At 38.0% G+C, this 22,209-nt stretch overlaps 1 protein-coding gene and 1 pseudogene across 4 annotated transcripts in view; both read right to left on the bottom strand.

Annotated features, from left to right (window-relative positions):
- The window catches only part of LOC103090111 (40S ribosomal protein S18-like), a 38,016-nt pseudogene extending 33,183 nt beyond the window's left edge, over positions 1 to 4,833 (bottom strand).
- Positions 1 to 22,209, bottom strand: part of ERC1 (ELKS/RAB6-interacting/CAST family member 1) — a 393,512-nt gene that overhangs the window by 150,364 nt on the left and 220,939 nt on the right. The gene's annotated exons all lie outside the window — the stretch shown is intronic.

The following is a 22,209-nucleotide window of genomic DNA, read 5'->3' as shown; positions in this document are numbered from 1 at the left end:
CCATGGCCGCTGAGCCTGCGCATCCGGAGCCTGTGCTCCGCAACGGGAGAGGCCACAACAGTGAGAGGCCCGCGTACTGCAAAAAATAATAATAATAAATAAATAAAAATAAAATAAAAACAAAGTAAACAAGAATAAAAAGGAACAGAAAATATCAGTGCACAGCAAGTAGAAGTCCTGTTTTGTTTGGTACTTGTTTCAGTTATTTGTGTGTGTTTGTGTGTATATGAGTGAAAGAGAGACAGGACAAAAGAGGGGAAGGGGAGAGAGCGAGAGAGAGAGGAGATGTAAAAAGCTCTTCCTCCTGGGGTCAGAGTCTCTGTTCTTAATTAAGATGCCCGCTGTCTCCCCACAGGCCGGTGAAGAGTCCTGGGTCCTCTGGTAACAGCCTGGGACACACTTTACCCTCTTGCCCTATAGTCTGGCATAGCAGCCATTTTTCCTGAACTAGGGTGCCATCGAGTCTTATTAGCTAATATCATTCCACAATACTACCACGGTTCCCACCCTGCCCCAGGGAACTCAAAGGGGCACTGAAGAATATTTTCAATTTGGGGCAGAAACAGTGACATCTGTTAGACAACACATGAATCACTAGCTTGAGGTGGTTTCAGCATTTGCATCACACACAGATACATATGTCAAGACAGTCTCCGTCTGTGAACCTGAGTTCCGATGTTTGCTGTGATGAAGAGCCCAGCACAGGAATGCACAGAAATCAACGTAGAACAAGAACTGAAGGTGGCAGTGGCCAATCTGATCCCAAGATCTGAAAACTGTGCAGTGCCCAATAAGCGCACACTCCATTAGTAAGTTACTGTGGTGATTAGAGAACAAAACTAAAATATTTTGTCTTTCAATTTATATATTATTTTTGAAGTGATCAGCAGATTGTTAGGACATAAATATTTAAAATGTACAAGCATAATTATTATTAAGAACTGTTAGGTATTTATTTTGGCCTGGAGGCCATGAAAAATTGACTGACTGCACTGAAAGCAAGAAAATTTGGGGGACCTCTGCCCTATGATAAATAAAAACTTCCCTTAAGAAGCTGTAAGATAAAGTCTAGCATTTAAGTTGGAAGAAATTTCAAGTACTCCTTCATTCTGTGCATGTGGAACAACATAAATGGCTTTTGTTTTTCATTAAAGAGTCCTCATTTAATATAACCGAATATGAGCTCTCAGGTCTTTCTCTGCTTCTAATCTGCTGCAATACTCTGGGATCCAACAGAAAAGTGCCTATGGAGTCATCACTATTATTCATGCAAAAAACTTACTGCTAAAAAAATAATAATATCAACTGTAAAAATATGACAATTCAGCAGCCATTCACCTCTCATCTTATCCCTGTCTCTGGCAGAGCTAGGACTCTGCCCTACCTGACAAGCAATTCCGCTATTTTAAATAATGAAATAAGGTCTTCCTTATGCATGGTGAGTGTTCACACAAACATGGGCTTTGGGATTTAACTCCTGATGTTTTGAACCATGTTGTCAGTATCCAAAGGGGATTTCCAGTGGACCAAAGCCACCACTGTTCACACTGCATTACAGCTACACTAAAACACAACAAGATAGCACAATATTTCCAACTGGAACTTTTTCTTAGCCCACAGTTGGGTTCAGCTTGAGCCCATGCAGTGCGCAGCGCTCTAAGCTGAAAGCCTCTATATACAGTGTACTTCTGTAAGTAGCTGAGATGGAGGAGGATTACCACACAGGATATGATCCCTCTGACCTAAAGAGCAAGTAAAAATGCTCAATTTTAAATAAAAATTCTTGGGTAGCATAAAGGAATCATCAACTTAACAGTGATTGGTGACTAAAACACCGCTCTGGTCTTAGTTTCAAGTAAAAAACAAAATACAGCTCTTGAGTCTTCTTATGCTTTAAATGTGAAAACAAAGATGGGATAGGGAAGCACCCAAAGCTAAAAAGTGGTAGGATGAGAGGAAGCTGCTATGGCAAAAAATGCCTTCACACTAACGACACCCCCAGGGTGAACTGAAGGGAAGAGTCAATTCATTCAAAATTCAATGCGCAATTTCTACTCAATGCAAAGCTCTAAGTAACTGACCAACACCCTACCTAACATGATTCTAGAGCCTGCAGGCTTATTAAAGCATCTGTTCAAAACTGCAGAGCAGAGGTATGGAGGTGGGGGCAGGGTGGGGTCTCATTTTATGCACCACTTATTAAACTGAACTATTCCTTTTTTCTTTATTGGCCCAAACTTAAGTGACATGATTAACTATCTTCAGGGAAAAAAAACAAATTTAGTTTATCTTCATTTTCAATTCAAAGACACTGACAACAGCTGACATTTGCTAAAATAGACCTCATCTTAGTGACAAAAGAGGTGGGATGCGAATGCGCACTGGCAGGTAAGGGGTGGGCTCTGGGGCCTTTCCTGCTCTGGGGTCCATCAGCACTTCCCAGAATGCTGACTGGGAAGGGGTCGGGTCTGCCCGCTGTCCCCAAAGGAACCTTCCTGAAAAGAACTGCGCTAAAGTATTTCTATTGTTTGCACGTGATGGATACATCATCATTTATTTGTGTTGTGCAATTATCTGGATACTTTCTAACAGATGGAGTAACAACAATAAAATGAGAGGAAAACACTCTCCTAATTAGCACAGGCCCAAGATATGCACATCTGTCCTGGTGAAGAAACCCTCTGAGGAGGCCCTCTTCCACATCTGGAACCACTGACAGCTTTGAGCCTTATTACACTTCATCGCAGTAGGGCTTCATCCCCAGAAAGAAGGGCTGGAGGATCCACTTAACAACACAACAACTTAACCCTGGTGTCTCAGAATTTTCATACTGAGGGGTTTAGTCACATTAAGCCTGCCTATAAAATAAAAATAAAACAAATAAAAAATCAGAGTGAGAAATAATAAGAAATGTCCTCAAGTACAATTTTACATGGAGAAATGGAAAAACACCAGCACGTGTGACTGTCTTATCTCTCCAGGAAATTAGGAGCCAAAGAGCTTCACTCCTCCAGTTTCTACTTCAATACTACTGGGTTCTGCAATTACCACATGGAACAAGCCCCCTGAATACCACCTGGTCTACCTCCCAGCAGTAAATTCCACTCCCATGCTTGTCAAGGCTCATTTAGATAGCACAGCGAGTTTCCTCTGTGAGCCTGCTCCCAGAGCTCAGAGTTGAAGATATAACGAGATACGAAGGTGTTTATCATGGAGTAGAATGGAAGTCTGAGCCAAAGCAACAGGAGATGGATATCATGAGCAGGCTGAGAACAGAAAGGTTTTTTTCTTTAAAGTATATTGGGAAAATAAACTATTCCATAAGACACAAGGTTTGGGTGAAGATGAAAATTTTTAAGCAGAAGTAACTCTCCACCTTACAGAAACTTAAAAGAACAAAATAACATTTCAGAAACCAAGTAGGGCCAGCACATCTTTCATCACTGCTTCTTGCTACCTTTCCACATAAAATTTTGGTTCAACAGAGTTGTAATTTACCCCATCCCACAAGAAATGGCAAAAATTTTGCAACAGATGTTCTGTCTAAAAAGTCGCAATCAAAATCCTTGTTATGCATTTTGAAGACTTCAAGAAGGAAAAGTATGCATATAAAAATAAAGGCCAAAGAAATAAATTAAGAGAAGGAAAAAAAACTAAATTCTGAAAACCAATTTGGTTTAAACTGAAACTTACACTTCTGATAAACATTATGAACTAAGCCAACATATAAGGACCCTTCCCTCCTGCTCCAAACTCATGAAAACACTGCATGAAATAGAAAACAATGAGAGTATCAAGCATGAACTAAACAAAACTGGAAGTGCCAATAATGAAGACAGAACTCAAAGTCACAGCACTGATGAGAGATAAAGTAGAAACGGCTCACGAGGGGTAAAACACTGGGCTATAGGCCTTAATAACTAAGGGCTAGGGAAGAGGTTCCTGGATTCAGGCTCCACAGGAGACAGAAATAACCTATGCATTACAGCTAAAGAAAGTCACAAAGGTTGGCTCCATCTGTAAAATAGGGACCAGAAAAACGCTGCCTACCAGCCCAGCCAGGGCAGTGAAGAGTCCAGAGCTTTGGGTGTGAAAAGAATCACCCACGAGAAATCGCTGGTAAATGAGATACACAAAATTCCAAGCACAGAAACTCACATTAAAACTGGGCCAGAAACAGTGAAACTCACTGTCTCAGACAAACTCAAAGCTGATCTGAAGGAATAAGACTCCCAAGGTCAGTAACCCCACAGAAGATGAGCTCATAGTCAAAGATTACAAGCCATATAAGAAAACAGATCCTCATGAGGAAAGTTAAGTTACAGGAGACTTCACACTGTAAAAACTAGAAATAACTGAACTGTGTTAAAGGGCATTTAAATAGACATGAGAAGCTCTCCTAACAGAACGCCATGTGTCAGACTCTCCAGATTAATCAGTATCCTTTCTCCCCTCCAATAAATTCACTGATGTCCAAGGCATATTGACACAGGGCATCTAGGAGGGAACTGCAGAAGACTGTATCGGGCTGCCTTCCAACTTTGTTCATGGATCCACCCCTTCTTCAGCATGACTCAAAGATAAACACCCTCTTTCCAGACCTCAGAGGTAGGTACAAATAGAGTTAAGACAAAAAAGGTGCACTTTTCCCTTCCCAGTGACTTGGCATGTGACTCAGTCTGGCCAAACGGATGAGGAAGGTTAGTTAGTCTGCTGTGGAAGGAGGCTGTGAAGGACTTTTGGGAAAGTTTTTCTTACATGTAAGAAAGAGACCTAGGAATACCTGGAAATGATGTCATCATCCTGATTCCAGCCCGAGGGTAAAATCAACATACCGTCTAATGCCAGGATACCTGGTCAATAGATAATTTTAAACATTTCTACTGTAGCTGTATTTATGCCTCTTTTGCTTACCTTTTATAGACTATTTTTTCTCACTACAATGTATTCAATAATAATATTGTGAAATCAACACTGAATACTCCCCCCTAATTTTAAGAAATTAAACCACCACACCCTGAATAAAACATGAATCAACGGGGAAAGCTCAGGAAACCAAAAGACCTAAAATACACAAGGAGAAATTTCTACATATCAAAATTTGGATATAGCTAATGGGAGGCTTAGAGAAAAAATTATAGCCTTCCATAATAACTGATAATATTCAAGTAATTTGGAAAAAAGTAAACATGGTAAATGTAAGGAAAATAGAAGGAAATGATAATAGACCAGAAACTAGTAGAGTGAAAACAAACATAAAATAGAGGTGAGCAAAATCCCAATCTAGCTCCCGAAAGAAAAGTATAAAGTACACAAACTTCTAGTAACACTAAACAAGAAAAAAAAAATACAAAAGTCACAAAGCATATGAATTAAACAGGGCATATATACAGCATAGATTTAAAAAGCACCACCAATCAGAAATAATAGCATTGGCCTATTAGATCCGCTGAGAAATAAACTTTTACTGTGTTAAGTCACAGAAAGTTTTCAGCAGGTTGTGCTACTCTAACTAACAAAGCTAACAAGGGGTAACAGGATATATATAGAACAGCAGTATTTTTTTAAAGATAGCTTTTTACATACCAGGAATAAAAAAGTAGAGAATTTAATTGAAAAAATATATCATTCATGATAGCAGCAAATGAGGTATCTAGAAATAAATCTAACGTAGATGTGTGAGAATTTTGCTGAGAAAATGCACAAAATACTAATAAAAGTCATAAAAGAAAACTTAAATAAATGGATAAATAGACTATGTAAGTGGATGACAAGATATACTGTTTATAATAAATATCTAATGTTGCCTAGTCTATTAATAAATGCAATTTCTTATCAAAGTCCCAAAAAGGTTTTTTTTTTTTTTTTTTAAGAACCTAGTCAACATCATTATAAAATTTCTGTGAAAGAGTGAAGTTCCAGGTGATTCTGACTGACGCACACTGAGGAGACTTCTGTCCTGCCATATACCAGAACTTAAAAGTAGAACAGTATATAAAACAGTAACGATCTAGCACGGCCATAACAGGTAAATGGAAAACTGAACACAGCCCAGGAACAGACTCAGGCACATATGGGCACTTACCATATTATATAGGGGATATTACAACTGGCTTTCCATAGAGAAAAACTAGAATAAAAAACTTTCCTCATACAATACATTTCAGGTATCTTAAGGACTAACATGTGGAAACAAAACTTTAACACACATAAAAACATTCTATAAAAAATATAACACCCATTACAGGATGTTTTATCAAACGATGCGCCCCTCTCATATGGCCGTTTATGTTTATCTTCACCCACAGAAATCGTGTGTGCATAAGTCTATGAGCTCTCTGATGTGAGCAAAAAATACATCATCTCAGTGAATATTTTATCCACAGTGCTTAGAACAGTTTTGGAGCACACAGTCTAGAAACAAGGTGTAAATGGTGTAAAAAGGCTCTAAAAAACAAAACAAAGAGCAAAGCGATGGGGGCACCAGTGTTGACAGGGAAGATTTAAGCTGGTTTCTTTACAGGCAATGTGTTTTGGTGTCAGCCTTGAGAAAAGGGTGGAACCATAAAAGGCAGAATATGGAGAAAGCATTTAAGACAGAAGAATGGTTTTAGCAAGAGCATTAAGGAGGGAGAATGTAAGTTTGAATAGCTTTGGGATAATGGAGATAAGAACCATAGAGGGAAATAAAGCCAGAAATGCTCCAAGGGACAAAATTATGGAGAGTTGATTGAAATATGGAGCTTTTGAAGGTTTGTAAACGTCAGTGCAACATAATTAGATTTACGTTCCCAGTGAAAGTAAGAAACTTCTTATTTCCATTGAGCAACTGGTTAGAAAAAAAATGCTTCGAATATATGCCTATATATCAGAAAGGTCATGACTACTTTTATCCAGTTCATATTCAACTCAGTGATGTGGACTACACTGCCCAAAGATTAAAAATAGAAAATAAAAGCAAATGAAAACAGTAATATAAGACTTTATTATATTTCATGTGATGGGAGAGAGAACCATGATATGAAATGAGTACTTCTAATATCTGCCTTTCACAAAAAAAAAAAGAGACAGTGAAGAGGTCTTGATTCTTTTTTTAAAAAGTTAATGAATAATATCCATACACATGTCTGAATCAATCCACCCCCCCCCCCCCCGGCTTTCCAATGTATAGCCTTTATTTTATCTAACTCTAAGAGTAATACACCCTCATTATGGAAAATTAGAAAATACAACAAGTATGAGAAAGAAAAAAAACACCCATATTTCCACCATTCAAAGGTAAGTACTTTTAACATTTGGTGATTATTCTTCCCAGATTTAATCCTTTTGTTAAAAAATGCGTCTATATATACACACAGAAAAATCAGTTTTATGCTTTTTCTTCTCACTTAACATTGTATCATGAATGTTTCCCCAATTTGTTAGATGTTCTTTGAATGAATCGATCACACTTTTATGAGAGAACTACCCTATTTTTACTGTCTCTTTTTATAATGTTAACCCTCAACTCCAGATTTTGAGCACTGGATAAAGGCAATTAGACACATTCGCAAATTATGAATGCTTTATAAATGAGCTAAGAAAATGTAAGCAAAAAGAAAATATAAACAAGCAAGACAGTATGATAAAAACAAGAAATGATGAAAGAAAACGAAGATATGCAGGGTAGATGTGGCTGAAGATAAAGGAACACCAACTGGATGACTATATGTCTGGGGTACTGTGAGCTTGAGAGACAACACCAATGTGAGGCCAGAGCCCAAAAGGGCAGATGTATTCTGAAAGGTTCACTCCAGATGTGTACGTTGCCCCCCTGTGAAACTAAGCTTAATTTCAAGATCAAAATGTTTGCTATCTCTGCTAGGTAGTAACCACCTTGCTCTAAAAAGCAACAGTATCTCTAACAGAAAATGCATGGCCACAAACACTAAGAAGAAATAACTTAATTCTGGGTGGAAAATTATACCAATGTCCATGGATGCTGTAAGAATGTCACTATGTGGAAGAAAAGGCAATGAAGAAAAGGAATAAATCCAGTCATAATTTCTTTCACATGCATAGCAAAGACATTCTCTGCTAAAAGGAGGGGTTCGTCTGTTTCCCCCCCCCGACAGTGACTCCTGTATAAAACTGATGTGTGCATCACAGGTATTTCCCTTAGCAAATATTCCTAAACAAACAGGCATCCTAACCAAATAGCTTCCTAGAATATTCAACCACAGAGAAAGAAGAACTCTGGATCTGAACAATGTTCAATCTGTCTTGAAGATCTAACTTGTAGAAATGACAAACAACATAAAGGCTGTTTAAAAACCATCAGTAATTTGGTTATACATCCTCTTAGAACACTTAATGTGAAAATAATTCAGTACAATTCAAAGAATATTTCCTGAGTGCCAATGTGTTGGGTACTGTGCTTGTTTTTCAGGATTCAAGAGAGGAACACTTCTGAATGTCAGGAGTCTGGAGGAAGATAATAAAGCTTGCAAATAAATGACTGTAACACGATGGGGTAAATCCTATAGAAACAGACATAATAGAGATTTAACTGTCATCTGCAAAGTTATATACAAAAATCCTTTACACATAAATATCTTTCACCTTTATCATTCAGTTCTTTTCATTTTCTTAATGGTGTCATTTGAAGAAAAGCCTTTAATTTTGATGAAGTACAATTTATCAATTTTTTCTTTTATGGTTAGCATATTACGTGTACTAAAATAATCTTTGCTTATTCCAAAGTTTCCCACCTTCTCCCAGAAGTTTATGGTTTTCCTTTTATGCTTGGGTCTATGATCCACTTTGAACTAATTTCTGCATATAGTATGAGGTCCCTACCTCACTTTACCCTACAGACATCCAGTTGTAGCTGCATCATTTATTGAAAACATAAGTGTTTCCCCATTAAATTACACTGGTGCCTGTGACCGTGTATCTGTGGGTCTATCCAGATATCCAGCTGTAGCTGCATCCAGTTGTAGCTGCATCATTTACTGAAAACACAAGTGTTTCCCCATTAAATTACACTGGTGCCTGTGACCGTGTATCTGTGGGTCTATTCGGTACTCTTCATTCTGTTCCATTATTCTACATGTCAGTGTTCATGCCCTAACCATACTTTTAATTACTGTCGTTGTATACCAAGACTACACATCTGGTAGTGAAAGTCTTCCGACTCTGTTCTTTTTCTTTCTTTCTTTTTTTAAATTTAATTTTTATATAGCAGGTTATTAGTTATCTACTTTATGCATATTAGTGTATATATGTCAATCCCAATCTCCCAATTCATCCACCCCTACACTTTCCCTTCATGGTGTCCATACGTTTGTTCTTTACATCTGTATCTCTATTTCTGCCTTACAAACCAGTTCATCTGTACCATTTTTCTATATTCCACATACATGCATTAATATACAATATTTGTTTTTCTCTTTCTGACTTATTTCACTCAGCCTGACAGTCTCTAGGTCCATCCACATCTCTACAAATGATCCAATTTCGTTCCTTTTTATGGCTAATATTCCATTGCATATAGGTACCACATCTTCTTTATCCATTCGTCTGTTGATGGGCATTTACGTTGCTTCCATGATGTGGCTTTGTAAATAGTGCTGCAATGAACATTGGGGTGCATGTGTCTTCTTGAACTATGTTTTTCTCTAGGTATATGCCCAGTAGTGGGATTGCTGGGTTATATAGTAGTTCTATTTTCAGTGTTTTAAGGAAACTCCATCCTGTTGTCCATAGTGGATGTATAGATTTACCTTCCCACCAACAGTGCAAGAGGGTTCCCTTTTCTCCTCACCCTCTCCAGCATTTGTTGTTTGTAGATTTTGTGATCATGCCCATTCCAACTATTGAGCCCATTCTAATTAGTGATGTTGAGCAGCTTTTCATGTGCCTCTTGGCCACCTGTATGTCTTCTTTGGAGAAATGTCTATTTAGGTCTTCTGCCCATTTTTTGATTGGGCTGTTTGTTTTTTTAATACTGAGCTGCATGAGCTGTTTATAAATTTTGGAGATTAATCCTTTGTCTGTTGATTCGTTTGCAAGTATTTTCTCCCATTCTGAGGGTTGTCTTTTCGTCTTATACAGGTTTCCTTCACTGTGCAAAAGCTTTTAAGTTTAATTAGGTGCCATTTGTTTATTTTTGTTTTTATTTTCATTACTCTAGGAGGTGGGTCAAACAAGATCTTGCTGTGATTTATGCCAAAGAGTGTTCTTCCTATGTTTTCCTCTCAGAGTTTTATAGTGGCTGGTCTTACATTTAGGTCTTTAATCCATTTTGAGTTTATTTTTGTGTGTGGTATTAGGGAATGTTCTAATTTCATTCTTTTACATGTAGCTGTCCAGTTTTCCCAGAACCACTTATTATTATTATTTTAAATTTTTATTTATTTATTTTTGGTTGCATTGGGTCTTCATTGCTGTGTGCGGGGCTTTCTCTGGTTGTGGTGAGCAGGGGCTACTCTTTGCTGTGGTGTGCGGGCTTCTCATTGCGGTCGCCTCTCCTGTGGTGGAGCCTGGGCTCTAGGCACACAGGCTTCTGTAGTTGTGGCATGTGGGCTCAGTAGTTGTGGCTCGTGGGCTCTAGAGCGCAGGCTCAGTAGTTGTGGAGCCCGAGCTTAGTTGCTCTGTGGCATGTGGGATCTTCCAGGACCAGGGCTTGAACCCATGTCCCCTGCATTGGCAGGCGGATTCTCAACCACTGTGCCACCAGGGAAGTCCCCCCAGCACCACTTATTGAAGAGACTGTCTTCTCCATTGTAAATCCTTGCCTCCTTTGTCATAGATTAGTTGACCACAGGTGCGTGGGTTTACCTCTGGGCTTTCTATCCTGTTCCATTGATTGATAATTCCGTTTTTGTGCCTGTACCATATTGTCTTGATTACTGCAGCTTTGTAGTATAGTATGAAGTCAGGGAGTCTGATTCCTCCAGCTTCCTTTTTTTCCCCTAAGATTGCTTTGGCTATGCGGGGTCTTTTGTGTCTCCATACAAATTTTCAGATTTTTTGTTCTAGTTCTCTAAAAAAGGCCATTGGTAATTTGATAGGGAGTGCACTGAATCTGTAGATTGCTTTGGGTAGTAGAGTCATTTTCACAATATTGATTCTTCCAATCCAAGAACATGGTCTCTCTCTCCATCCATCTGTGTCATCTTTGATTTCTTTCATCAGTGTCTTATAGTTTCCTGAATACAGGTCTTTGCCCTCCTTAGGTAGGTTTATTCCTAGATATTATATTCTTTTTGTTGCGATGGTGAATGGGATTGTTTCCTTAATTTCTCTTTCTGATCTTTCATTGTTAGTGTATAGGAATGAAGAGACTTCTGTGCATTAGATTTTTATGTTTTTTTTGTTTTTTTTTTTTTTTTTTGCAGTACGCAGGCTTCTCACTGCTGTGGCCTCTCCCGTTGCGGAGCAGTGGCTCCGGACGCGCAGGCTCAGCGGCCACGGCTCACGGGCCCAGCCGCTCCACGGCATGTGGGAATCTTCCCGGACCCGGGCACGAACCCACGTCCCCTGCATCGGCAAGCGGACTCTCAACCACTGCGCCACCAGGGAAGCCCTGTGCATTAGTTCTGTATCCTGCAACTTTACCAAATTCATTGATTAGCTCTAGTAGTTTTCTGGTGGCATCTTTAGGATTCTCTATGTATAGTATCATGTCATCTGCAAACACAGTTTGACTTCTTCTTTCCCAATTTGTATTCCTTTTATTTCTTTTTCTTCTCTGATTGCCGTGGCTAAAACTTCCTAAACTATGTTGAATAATAGTGGTGAGAGTGGACATCCTTGTCTTGTTCCTGATCTTAGAGGAAATGCTTTCAGCTTTTCACCACTGAGAATGATGTTTGCTGTGGGTTTGTTGTATATGGCCTTTATTATGTTGAAGTAGGTTCCCTCTATGCCCACTTTCTGTAGAGTTTTTATAATTAATGGGTGTTGAATTTTGTCAAAAGCTTTTCCTGCATCTATTGAGATGATCATATGGTTTTTAGCCTTCAACTTGTTAATATGGTGTATCACACTGATTGATTTGCATATAGTGAAGAATCCTTGCATCCCTGGGATAAATCCCACTTGATCATGGTGTATGATCCTTTTCATGTGTTGTTGGATTCTGTTTGCTAGTATTTTGTTAAGGATTTTTGCATCTATATTCACCAGTGATACTGGTCTGTAATTTTCTTTTTTAGTAGTATTTCTGTCTGGTTTTGGTATCAGGGTGATGGTGGCCTTGTAGAAGGAGTTTGGAAGTGTTCCTTCCTCTGCAATTTTTTGGAAGAGTTTGAGAAGGATGGGTTTTAGCTCTTCTTTAAATGTTTGATAGAATTCACCTGTGAAGCCATCTTCACAGGCTGTACTTCACAGTCCTGGACTTTTGTTTGTCGGAAGATTTTTAAGAACTATTTCAATGTCATTACTTGTGATTGGTCTTTTCATATTTTCTGTTTCTTCCTGGTTCAGTCTTGAAAGGTTGCACCTAAGAATTTGTCCATTTCTTCCAGGTTGTCCACTTTATTGGCATAGAGTTGCTTGCAGTAGTCTCCTATGATGCTTTGTATTTCTGTGGTGTCCATTGTAACTTCTCCTTTTTCACTTCTAATTTTATTGATTTGAGTCCTCTCCCTCTTTTCCTTGATGATTCTGGCTAGAGGTCTACCAATTTTATGTTCTCAAAGAACCAGCTTTTAGTTTTATTGATCTTTGCTACTATTTTCTTTGTTTCTGTTTCATTTATTTCTGCTCTGATCTTTATGATTTCTTTCCTTCTACTGACTTTGAATTTTGTTTGCTCTTCCTTCTCTAGTTGCTTTAGGTGTAAGGTTAGATTGGTTTTTTAAATTTATTTATTTTGGCTGCATTGGGTTTTTGTTTATGCATGCAGGCTTTCTCTAGTTGTGGCAAGCAGGGATTGCTTTTTGTTGCGCTGCGCAGGCTTCTCATTGTGGTGGCTTCTCTTGTTGCAGAGCATGGGCTCTAGGCACACGGGCTTCAGTAGCTGTGGCTTGTGGGTTCTAGAGCGCAGGCTCAGGAGTTGTGGTGCACAGGCTTAGTTGCTCCATGACATGTGGGATCTTCCTACAGCAGGGCTTGAACCTGTGTCCCATGCATAGGCAGGCGGATTCTTAACCACAGCGCCACCAGGGAAGTCCCAGGTTAGACTGTTTGAGATTTTTCTTGTTTCTTGAGGTAGGACTGTACTGCTATAAACTTCCCTCTTAGAACTGCTTTTGCTGCATCCCATAGGTTTTGCATTGTCGTGTTTTTGTTGTCATTTGTCTCTAGGGATTTTCTGATTTCCCCTTTGATTTCTTCAGTAATCTCTTGGTTATTTAGCAACGTATTGTTTAGCCTGTATGTGTTTTGTTTTTTACGTTTTATTCCCTGTAATTTATTTCTAATCTCATAGCATTGTGGTCAGAAAAGATATTTGATATGATTTCAATTTTCTTAAATTTACCGAGACTTGATTTGTGACCCAAGGTGTGATCTATCCTGGAGAATGTTCCGTGTGCACTTGAGAAGAAAGTGTAACACACTGTTTTCGGATGGAATGTCCTATAAATATCAATTAAATCTATCTGGTCTACTGTGTCATTTAAAGCTTGTGTTTCCTTATTAATTTTCTGTTTGGATGATCTGTCCATTGGTGTAAGTGAGGTGTTAAAGTCCCCCACTATTACTGTGTTACTGTCGACTTCCTCTTTTAGAGCTGTTAGCAGTTGCCTTATGTATTGAAGTGCTCCTATGTTGGGTGCATGTATATTTATAATTGTTACATCTTCTTCTTGGATTGAACCCTTGATCATTAGGTAGTGTCCTTCCTTTGGGACAGGGTCCATTAGGTAGCGTCTCTTGTAACATTCTTTAAAGTCTTTTTTACCTGATACGAGTATTGCTACTCCAGCTTTCTTTTGATTTCTATTTGCATGGAATATATTATTCCATCCCCTCACTTTCAGTCTGTATGTGTCCGTAGGTTTGAAGTGGGTCTCTTGTAGACAGCATATATATGGGTCTTGTTTCTGTATCCATTCAGTGAGCCTGGGTCTTTTGGTTGGAGCATTTAACCCATTCACGTTTAAGGTAATTATCAATATGTATGTTCCTATTACCATTTTCTTAATTGCTATGGGCTTGTTTTTGTAGGTCCTTTTCTTTTCTTGTGTCTCCCACTTAGAGAAGTTCCTTCAGCATTTGTTGTAGAGCTGGTTTGGTGGTGCTGAATTCTTAGTTTTTGCTTGGCTGTAAGGCTTTTGATTTCTCTGTCGAATCTGAATGAGATCCTCGCTGGGTAGAGTAATCTTGGTTGTTGGTTTTTCCCTTTCATCACTTTAAATATGTCAGGCCACTCCCTCTGGCTTGTAGAGTTTCTACTGAGAAATCAGCTGTTAACTTTATGGAAGTTCCCTTGGATGGTATTTGTCATTTTTCCCTTGTTGCTTTCAGTAATTTTTCTTTGTCTTTAATTTTTGTCAATTTGATTACTATGTGTCTCGGCGTGTTTCTCCTTGGGTTTATCCTGCTTGGGACTCTCTGCACTTCCTGGACTTCGGTGGCTATTTCCTTTCCCATGTTAGGGAAGTTTTCAACTATAATCTCGTCAAATATTTTCTCAGGTCCTTTCTCTCTCTCTCTTCTCTTTCTGGGACCCCTATAATGAGAATGTTGGTGCGTTTAATGTTGTCCCATAGGCTGTCTTCATTTCTTCTCATTCTTGTTTTCTTTATTTTGTTCCGTGGCAGTGAATTCCACCATTCTGTCTTCCAGGTCACTTATCCATTCTTCTACCTCAGTTATTCTGCTATTGATTCCTTCTAGTGTAGTCTTCATTTCAGGTATTGTATTGCTCATCTCTGTTTGTTTGTTCTTTAATTCTTCTAGGTCTTTGTTAAACATTTCTTGCATCTTCTCAATCCTTGCCTCCATTCTTTTTCCGAGGTCCTGGATCATCTTCACTATCATTATTCTGAATTCTTTTTTGGAAAGGTTGTCTATCTCCACTTCATTTAGTTGCTTTTCCTGGGGTTTTATCTTGTTCCTTCATCTGGTACATAGTCCTCTGCCTTTTCATTTTGTCTATCTTTCTGTAAATGTGGTTTTTTTCCCACAGGCTGCAGAACTGTAGTTCTTGCTTCTGCTGTCTGCCCTCTGGTGGATGAAGCTAAGAGGCTTGTGCAAGCTTCCTGATGGGAGGGACTGCTGGTGGGTAGAGCTGGCTGTTGCTCTGGTGGGCAGAGCTCAGTAAAACTTGAATCCGCTTGTCTGCTGATGGGTGGGACTGGGTTCCCTCCCTGTTGGTCGTTTGGCCTGAGGCAACCCAGCACTGGAGCCTACCTGGCTCTTTGGTGGGGCTAATGGCAGACTCTGGGAGGGCTCATGCCGAGGAGTACTTCCCAGAACTTCTGCTGCCAGTGTCCTTGTCCCTGGGGCGAGCCACAGCCACCCCCTGCCTCTGCAGGAGATCCTCCAACACCAGCAGGTAGGTCTGGTTCAGTCTCCCCTGGGGTCACTGCTCCTTCCCCTGGGTCCCGATGCACACACTCCTTTGTGTGTGCCCTCCAAGAGTGGAGTCTCTGCTTCCCCCAGTCCTGTCAAAGTCCTGCTATCAAATCCTGCTAGCCTTCAAAGTCTGATTCTCTAGGAATTCCTCCTCCCGTTGCCGGACCCCCAGGTTGGGAAGCCTGACGTGGGGCTCAGAACCTTCACTCCAGTGGGTGGACTTCTGTGGTATAAGTGTTCTCCAGTTTGTGAGTCACCCACCCAGCAGTTATGGGATTTGATTTTATTGTGATTGTGCCCCTCCTACGGTCTCACTGCGGTTTCTCCTTTGGAGAAACCTTGGATTTGGGGTATCTTTTTTGGTGAGTTCCAGTGTCTTCCTGTCAATGACTGTTCAGCAGTTAGTTGTGATTCCGGCGCTCTCGCAAGAGGGAGTGAGCACACGTCCTTCTGCTCCACCATCTTGCTCTCCTCTGCTCTTTTTCAAAACGGTTTAACTCTGCTAGGTCCACTGAAATTAGATGTAAATTTAAAATTCCAAGTGTAAGTTTCTACAAAGAGCTCCCTGTGATTTTGGCTGGGATTGTGTTGCAGTAATAACTGAATTTGGGGGAAACGGTCAGCTTAAAGTTTGAATAATCAAATCATGAACTAGATATATCCCTATGTTTGTTTAGATACTTTTTATTTTCTCTCAGTAGTATGGTTTTCTATGTAGAGATCTTGTACAATTTTTGTTAAACTTATTCTGAAGTACGTTATGCATTTTGATGCCACTGTAAATAATATTTTTTAAAATTTCAGTTTCCATTTGCTTGTTGTCAACATATTTTATGTGTTGCCCTCTACTTAGACAATCATACTGTCTGTGAGTAAAGACAATGCTACTACTTCCTTTTCAATTTTATTATCTCTTGACATATTGTGTAACTAGGACCTCCAAGTATAATAATGATCAAGGGGTTGAAGTGGATGTCTTTGTGTCCTTTGCAGTCTCATGGGAAAAGTGTTCAACTTTCATCATTTGGTATGACCTTACCTGTAAACTTTTCATAGGTGCTCTTTTTGAGCTGAAGAAATTGCCTTCTCTTCCTAGTCAGCTAAGAGTTATTATCATGAATGGATGTTAAAAACATTTTCTGAGTATGTGAGATAATTATATGATCTTTTCTTTATTGTTAATGTAGCTGAAATTAGCTAATTCATTTTTGAATAGTGAAAAACCCTTGCATTGCAGAAATAAGCCTAACTTGGTTATGACATATTAGTTTCTTATTTACATTAGATTCAATTTTCTAAGACTTTTTGTGGGAATTTTATGTCAATGTTCATAAGGGAGTTTCTCTTTATATAATGTGTTTTTCAGGTTTAAGTGTGAGAGTAATTCTAGTCTCATAAGATGAATTAGGAAGTATTTCCTTCTTCTCTATTTTCTGAAAGAGTTTCAGTAATGTTGGTATTATTTCATACTTAGATGTTTAGTAGAATTCACCAGTAAACTAACCTGTGCCTGGAGTTTTCCTTGTGGAAATATTTTTGATTACAAATTCATTTCCTTTAATAGATACAGCCTGGTCAACTTTCTAGTCCTTTTTTGATCCAGTTTTGATACACCATATTTTTCAAGGAATTTGTCTATTATATCTAAAATATCAAATGTATTGGCATAAAGTTGTTCAAAATATTCTCTTTTTAAATGCCATTAGAGGGACTTCCCTGGTGGTCCAGTGAGTAAGAATCTGCGCTCCCAATGCAGGGGCCCGGGTCTGATCCCTGGTTGGGGAACCAGACCCTGCATGCATGCTGCAACTAAGAGTCCTCATGCCACAACTAAGAAGCCCGCATGCTGCAACTAAGACCCAGCACAGCCTAAATAAATCTTTTAAAAAATGATTCTACTTAAAAAAAAACAAATGCCATTAGAACCTCAAGTGATATCCACTCTTGCCCTCTTCCATTACAAAAATTTGGTAATTTATGAGTCATCATTTTTCCCTTGATCAGTCTTGCAAGGGGTCTACCAATTCCATTGCTTCTTTGAAGAACCCATGGTTGACTATAAATTTTCTGTGTTGTTAGCTTTCTATTTCCTTGATTTCTGCTCTTATCTATATTATTTCCTTCATTCTATTTACTTTCATTTACTTTACTCTTCTTTTTAAATTTTCTTAGTGTGGAAACAGTTCACTGAATTAAACTTTCTTATTTTGTAATACAGGCATTTAAAGGTATAAATTTCACTCTAAGCACTACTTGAGCTGCGTGACACAAAATTTCACATTTGTATTTTCATTTTCATTCAGTTCAAAATGACTTCTCATATTCCTTATGACTTCTTCTCTGAGCCATGGTATTTAGAATTGTATTATTTAATTTCTGAACATTGGGGGATTTTTCCAAAAATCTTATTACTACCTTCTAATTTAATCCCACTGTGGTAAGAGAACAATTCTGGCATATTTTAGTCTTCTGAAACTTATTAAGATTTGTTTTTATGGCCCAGCATATGGTCCTCATTGGTGAACATTCCATACATATTTGAAAAACATATATATTCTTCAGTTGTTGGGTGTACTACTCTATAAATATTAAATAGATCAAGTTGACAGTCTTCAGAGCTTCTATATTTTTACTGCTTGTTTTTGGTTCACTTATTCTATCACTTTCTGAGAAATCAGGGTTATAAGCTCCAGCAATGACTGATGAGTATGGATCTGTCTGATTTTCCCTTTAGTTGTCAGTTGGCTCTTCATGAATTGTGAAGCTCTGTACTAGGTGCATGCATATGAAGGCTTGTTATGTCTTTCTGGTTAATTATCTGCTTCATCATTATGACATGTACTTCTTTATCTCCAGGAATACTCTCTGGAAGTCTCTTTTACCTGATACTAATATAGCCATACCAGATTTCTTATGATGACTATTTACAAGGACTATCTTTGTACATTCTTTAAATTTCAACCTACTTGTGTTTATTACACTGTATGTCTTATAGACAGCATTGTTTCTCTTTTAATCAATTCTAATAATCTCTGTCCATTAACTAGAGTGTTTAGTCCATTTGATTTTGACCTAACTACTGATATGCTGAATTTATATCTATCATCCATTTACCCCTCTCTGCTTCACTCCTCTCTTGTTCCTTTGCTGTCCTTTTCCTTCTGGGTAAATGAAGTAAGTCTTAGTGTATTTTATTTCCTCTATTGGATTCTTAGCTTTTTGTTTTTGTTTTTGCTTTTGGTAGTTGCTCTACAGCTAACAATATGCACCTTTAACTTATCAAAGTCTATCTAGATTAGAAATTATAAAACTTTGGGACCTCCCTGGTGGTCCAGTGGTTAAGAATCCACCTTCCAATGCAGGGGGTACAGGTTCAATCCCATATCTTAGGTCAGGGCACTAAGATTCCACATGCTACAGGGCAACTAAGCCCACGAGCTCTAGAGCCCGCATACCACAACTAGAGAGCCTGCACACTGCAACAAGGATCCCACATGCCGCAACTAAGACCAAATGCAGCCAAATAAATAAATAAATAAATATTTTTTTAAAAAAAGAAAATGACTTAAAAAAAAAATCGAAACTGATAGTTTGTATTTTCTACTTCACAAAGTTAACCTGACAACCATATGTTTCTACCCTCCCCAATCTTTTGTGCTATTGTTGTCATATCTTTCAATCTTACTCCTATTATAAACTCTACCATACAATATTATTTTTGCTTTAGAGTCAGTTGTCTATACATATCAGCTTATTTACCATGTGTGTTCTTCATTCCTTCCTGTAGATTCATGCTTCCATCTGGTTTCATTTCCTTTCAGCTGGAAGAACATCCTTTAGCATTTCTTACAGAATGTGTTTTTTTAGAAATGAATATTTTTTTAATTGAAGTATAGTTGATGTACAATATTATATTAGTTACAGGTGTATAATACAGTGATTCACAATTTTTAAAGGTTATGCTCCATTTATAGTTATTATAAAATATTGGGTATATATCCTGTGCTGTACAATATACCTCTGTAGCTTACTGTATTTTTCTTTCTTTTAATTTTTTAATTTTTTTAAATTAATTTTTTAATTGGAGTATAGTTGATTTACAATGTCGTGTAAGTTTCTGCTATACAGCAAAGTGAATCAGCCATCATGCAGACATACCTCCACTTAGAGATGAATTCTTTTCGTATTTATTTATCTGAAAAATGTCTATATTTAACCCTAGTTTTTGGAGTTTGCTTGTTTGTTTTTTGGTCCTAGAATTCTAGGCTGACAAATTTTCTTTCAGTATTTCAAAAGAAGTTGCATTTTATTCTGATCTCCAATGTACTGGATAAGAACTCAGCTATCATAGTTTCCCTTTACACACTGTGTTTTTTTCTTCCCTTGCTGCCTCTGTTTTTCCTCTTTATATTTTGTTTCTAGCAATTATATTACAATGTTTATAGGTGTGGTTTTCTTTGTATTTATCCAGCTTGGTTTCACTAAGTTTCTAGGATCTGTAAATATACACACTTTTTAAAAAGACTATTTTTTAGAGCACTTTTAGGTTAACAAAAAAATTGAGAGGGATGCACAGAGATTTCCCATATACCTTCATAAATCAATGTATTTTAAATCAAAGAAATATTTCAGCCATTATTTTTACAGACTTTTTTCTACTCCCTTCTCACTCTTTTACCCTTCTGGAATTCCAGTTACATGTATATTAGCCCATTTGATAATGTCCAACATGTCATGGAGGCTCTATTCATTTTGTAAAAACCCTTTTTCTCACAGTTGTTCACACTGGATAATTTCTATTGATCTGTTTTAAAATTTATGGACTCTTTCTTTTGAAAGCTCTAATCTGTCATTAAGACCATCCATTGAATTTTTTCATTTAAATTTCAGTTTTCAAATTTCCATTTTTAAAATGTTTTCCTTTCTCAGCTGAGATTTTCTATCTGTTCTATCATCAACATTACATTTTCTTTAAAACTCTGAAGCACACTTATGGGAGTGACTTTAAAATCACTGTTAATTCCAATATCTAGGACTTCTCTGACTTGCTTTCTACTGCATGTTTTTGTTCACTATGGGTTACATGTATACTCTTCTGGCGATGTGAATGTCTGGCGATATTTTTTAACTGAATATAGAATACTGTAGATGATACACTACCAAGACTCTGGATTCTGTTATTTTCTTCTGAAAAGCAATGATTTTTATTCTAGTAGATAATTCAGTTAATAGCTGATTTCCTTGACCTTGTATAGGCTTGGATTTATCCCTTGTTGGGCTGATCTGTTGAAAGCTCAGGGTATTTCCCAAACCTCTCTATCTTGATGGGACTCATCCTCCAAATTCTACTGTCCCTGTAGACTGCCTTGGGGCTTTCAGTTTTGTTACACTACATCTATAGTTAGCTTTATTGTAGGTCATGATCCCTACTCCTAAAACCCAGACTTTCTGTTATCTCAGCAAGATGCCTGAAGTTTTAACAAGACTTTTGCCACTGTGACTGGGCTGGAACTGAAACTTCCCCAGCACTGCTGCTCTAACTCTAGCATCACAATTCCACTTCCATCCCCAGAGCAGCTTATCTCTGGTAGGCCTTGGGTAGTCTGATCCAGTGAACGTGAGGCTTAGTCCTCAGCCAAGGAATTATGGACATCTGACCCCCAACTTCTGCTCAGTATACTGTTTATGTATAAATTACTTCTCTGATTTATTCAGAGCATTTGCAACTATAGAATCAAGGATGTCAGAAGGTCACCTTGTCAAAGAATCATATGATTTTTAAAACGACAGGAATCTTAGAGATGCAGGAAACCCTTTCATTTCAGAATGAGAAAACCGCCAACCTGAAAAGTTAAGCGCAAACTTAACAACTTTCAGTTGTATCATGCTTTGCAAATATTCAGCTTGACCAATTTCGAAGTGTTTTTATCACATTATCTCATTTAATCCTCACAACAACCTCATGAGGTAGGTCAAAGTATTATTACCCCGGTTTATAACTAGCTCAAAATGTAAACACATTCTTTGCTACAAAGAGCATCTTATAATACTCTTTTACTCAGAATCTTCAGCCAGGAAAAGCTTATGATTAAATAAATGGATTACTATTTCTACGTACAAAGCTTGAGGGAAGTTTTATCCATTTACAGAATGAGTAAATACCTTTATGGTACTCTGAGGGACACAGAGAATGAAGATCCTGAAAGGAAAAGATTTTTTTTTTTTAATCCCAAACTAAAAAGAACCTCTCATAATGGGATATTATGTAAAAAATTTTCTTAAAATGAGTATTGCAATTAGCTTAAGGCATTAGGTTACCTACCTGGAATAGCTGTCCCTTTAACTATTTCAACTGTATCAAACAAAGGGACTAGGGTTCATCCTACACCTCCAGTAGAGAAAAAAATAAAAAGGTAAGTAAGAAGTAGGACAATAATCCCACTCCTTTCTCCTTTAGGAAAAAGAGGATGACCTATATTCTTAATTTCATCCCTGCACAAGTGAGGACATTCTTGCACACAAACCATATACTGATGGGGGAAAGACAGAATTATAGAAACTGGAAAAGAGAGGGACTTTGGGGCCTTTATCTGAAAAGTTCAGCTCTTCACTTAGAGATCACCACAGCCATTTAAGACATTTTAAATGAAAAAAATGATTAGGAAGCATGATTTCTTCAGGAAAGTGGTTTTTTCTGTT

Source organism: Lipotes vexillifer, unplaced genomic scaffold (genome assembly GCF_000442215.2).
Source record: "Lipotes vexillifer unplaced genomic scaffold, Lipotes_vexillifer_v1.1 scaffold395, whole genome shotgun sequence".
Taxonomy (NCBI): domain Eukaryota; kingdom Metazoa; phylum Chordata; class Mammalia; order Artiodactyla; family Lipotidae; genus Lipotes; species Lipotes vexillifer.
The sequence above is the reverse complement of the archived record's forward strand: the minus strand, read 5'-3'. Positions and strand labels throughout refer to the sequence as shown.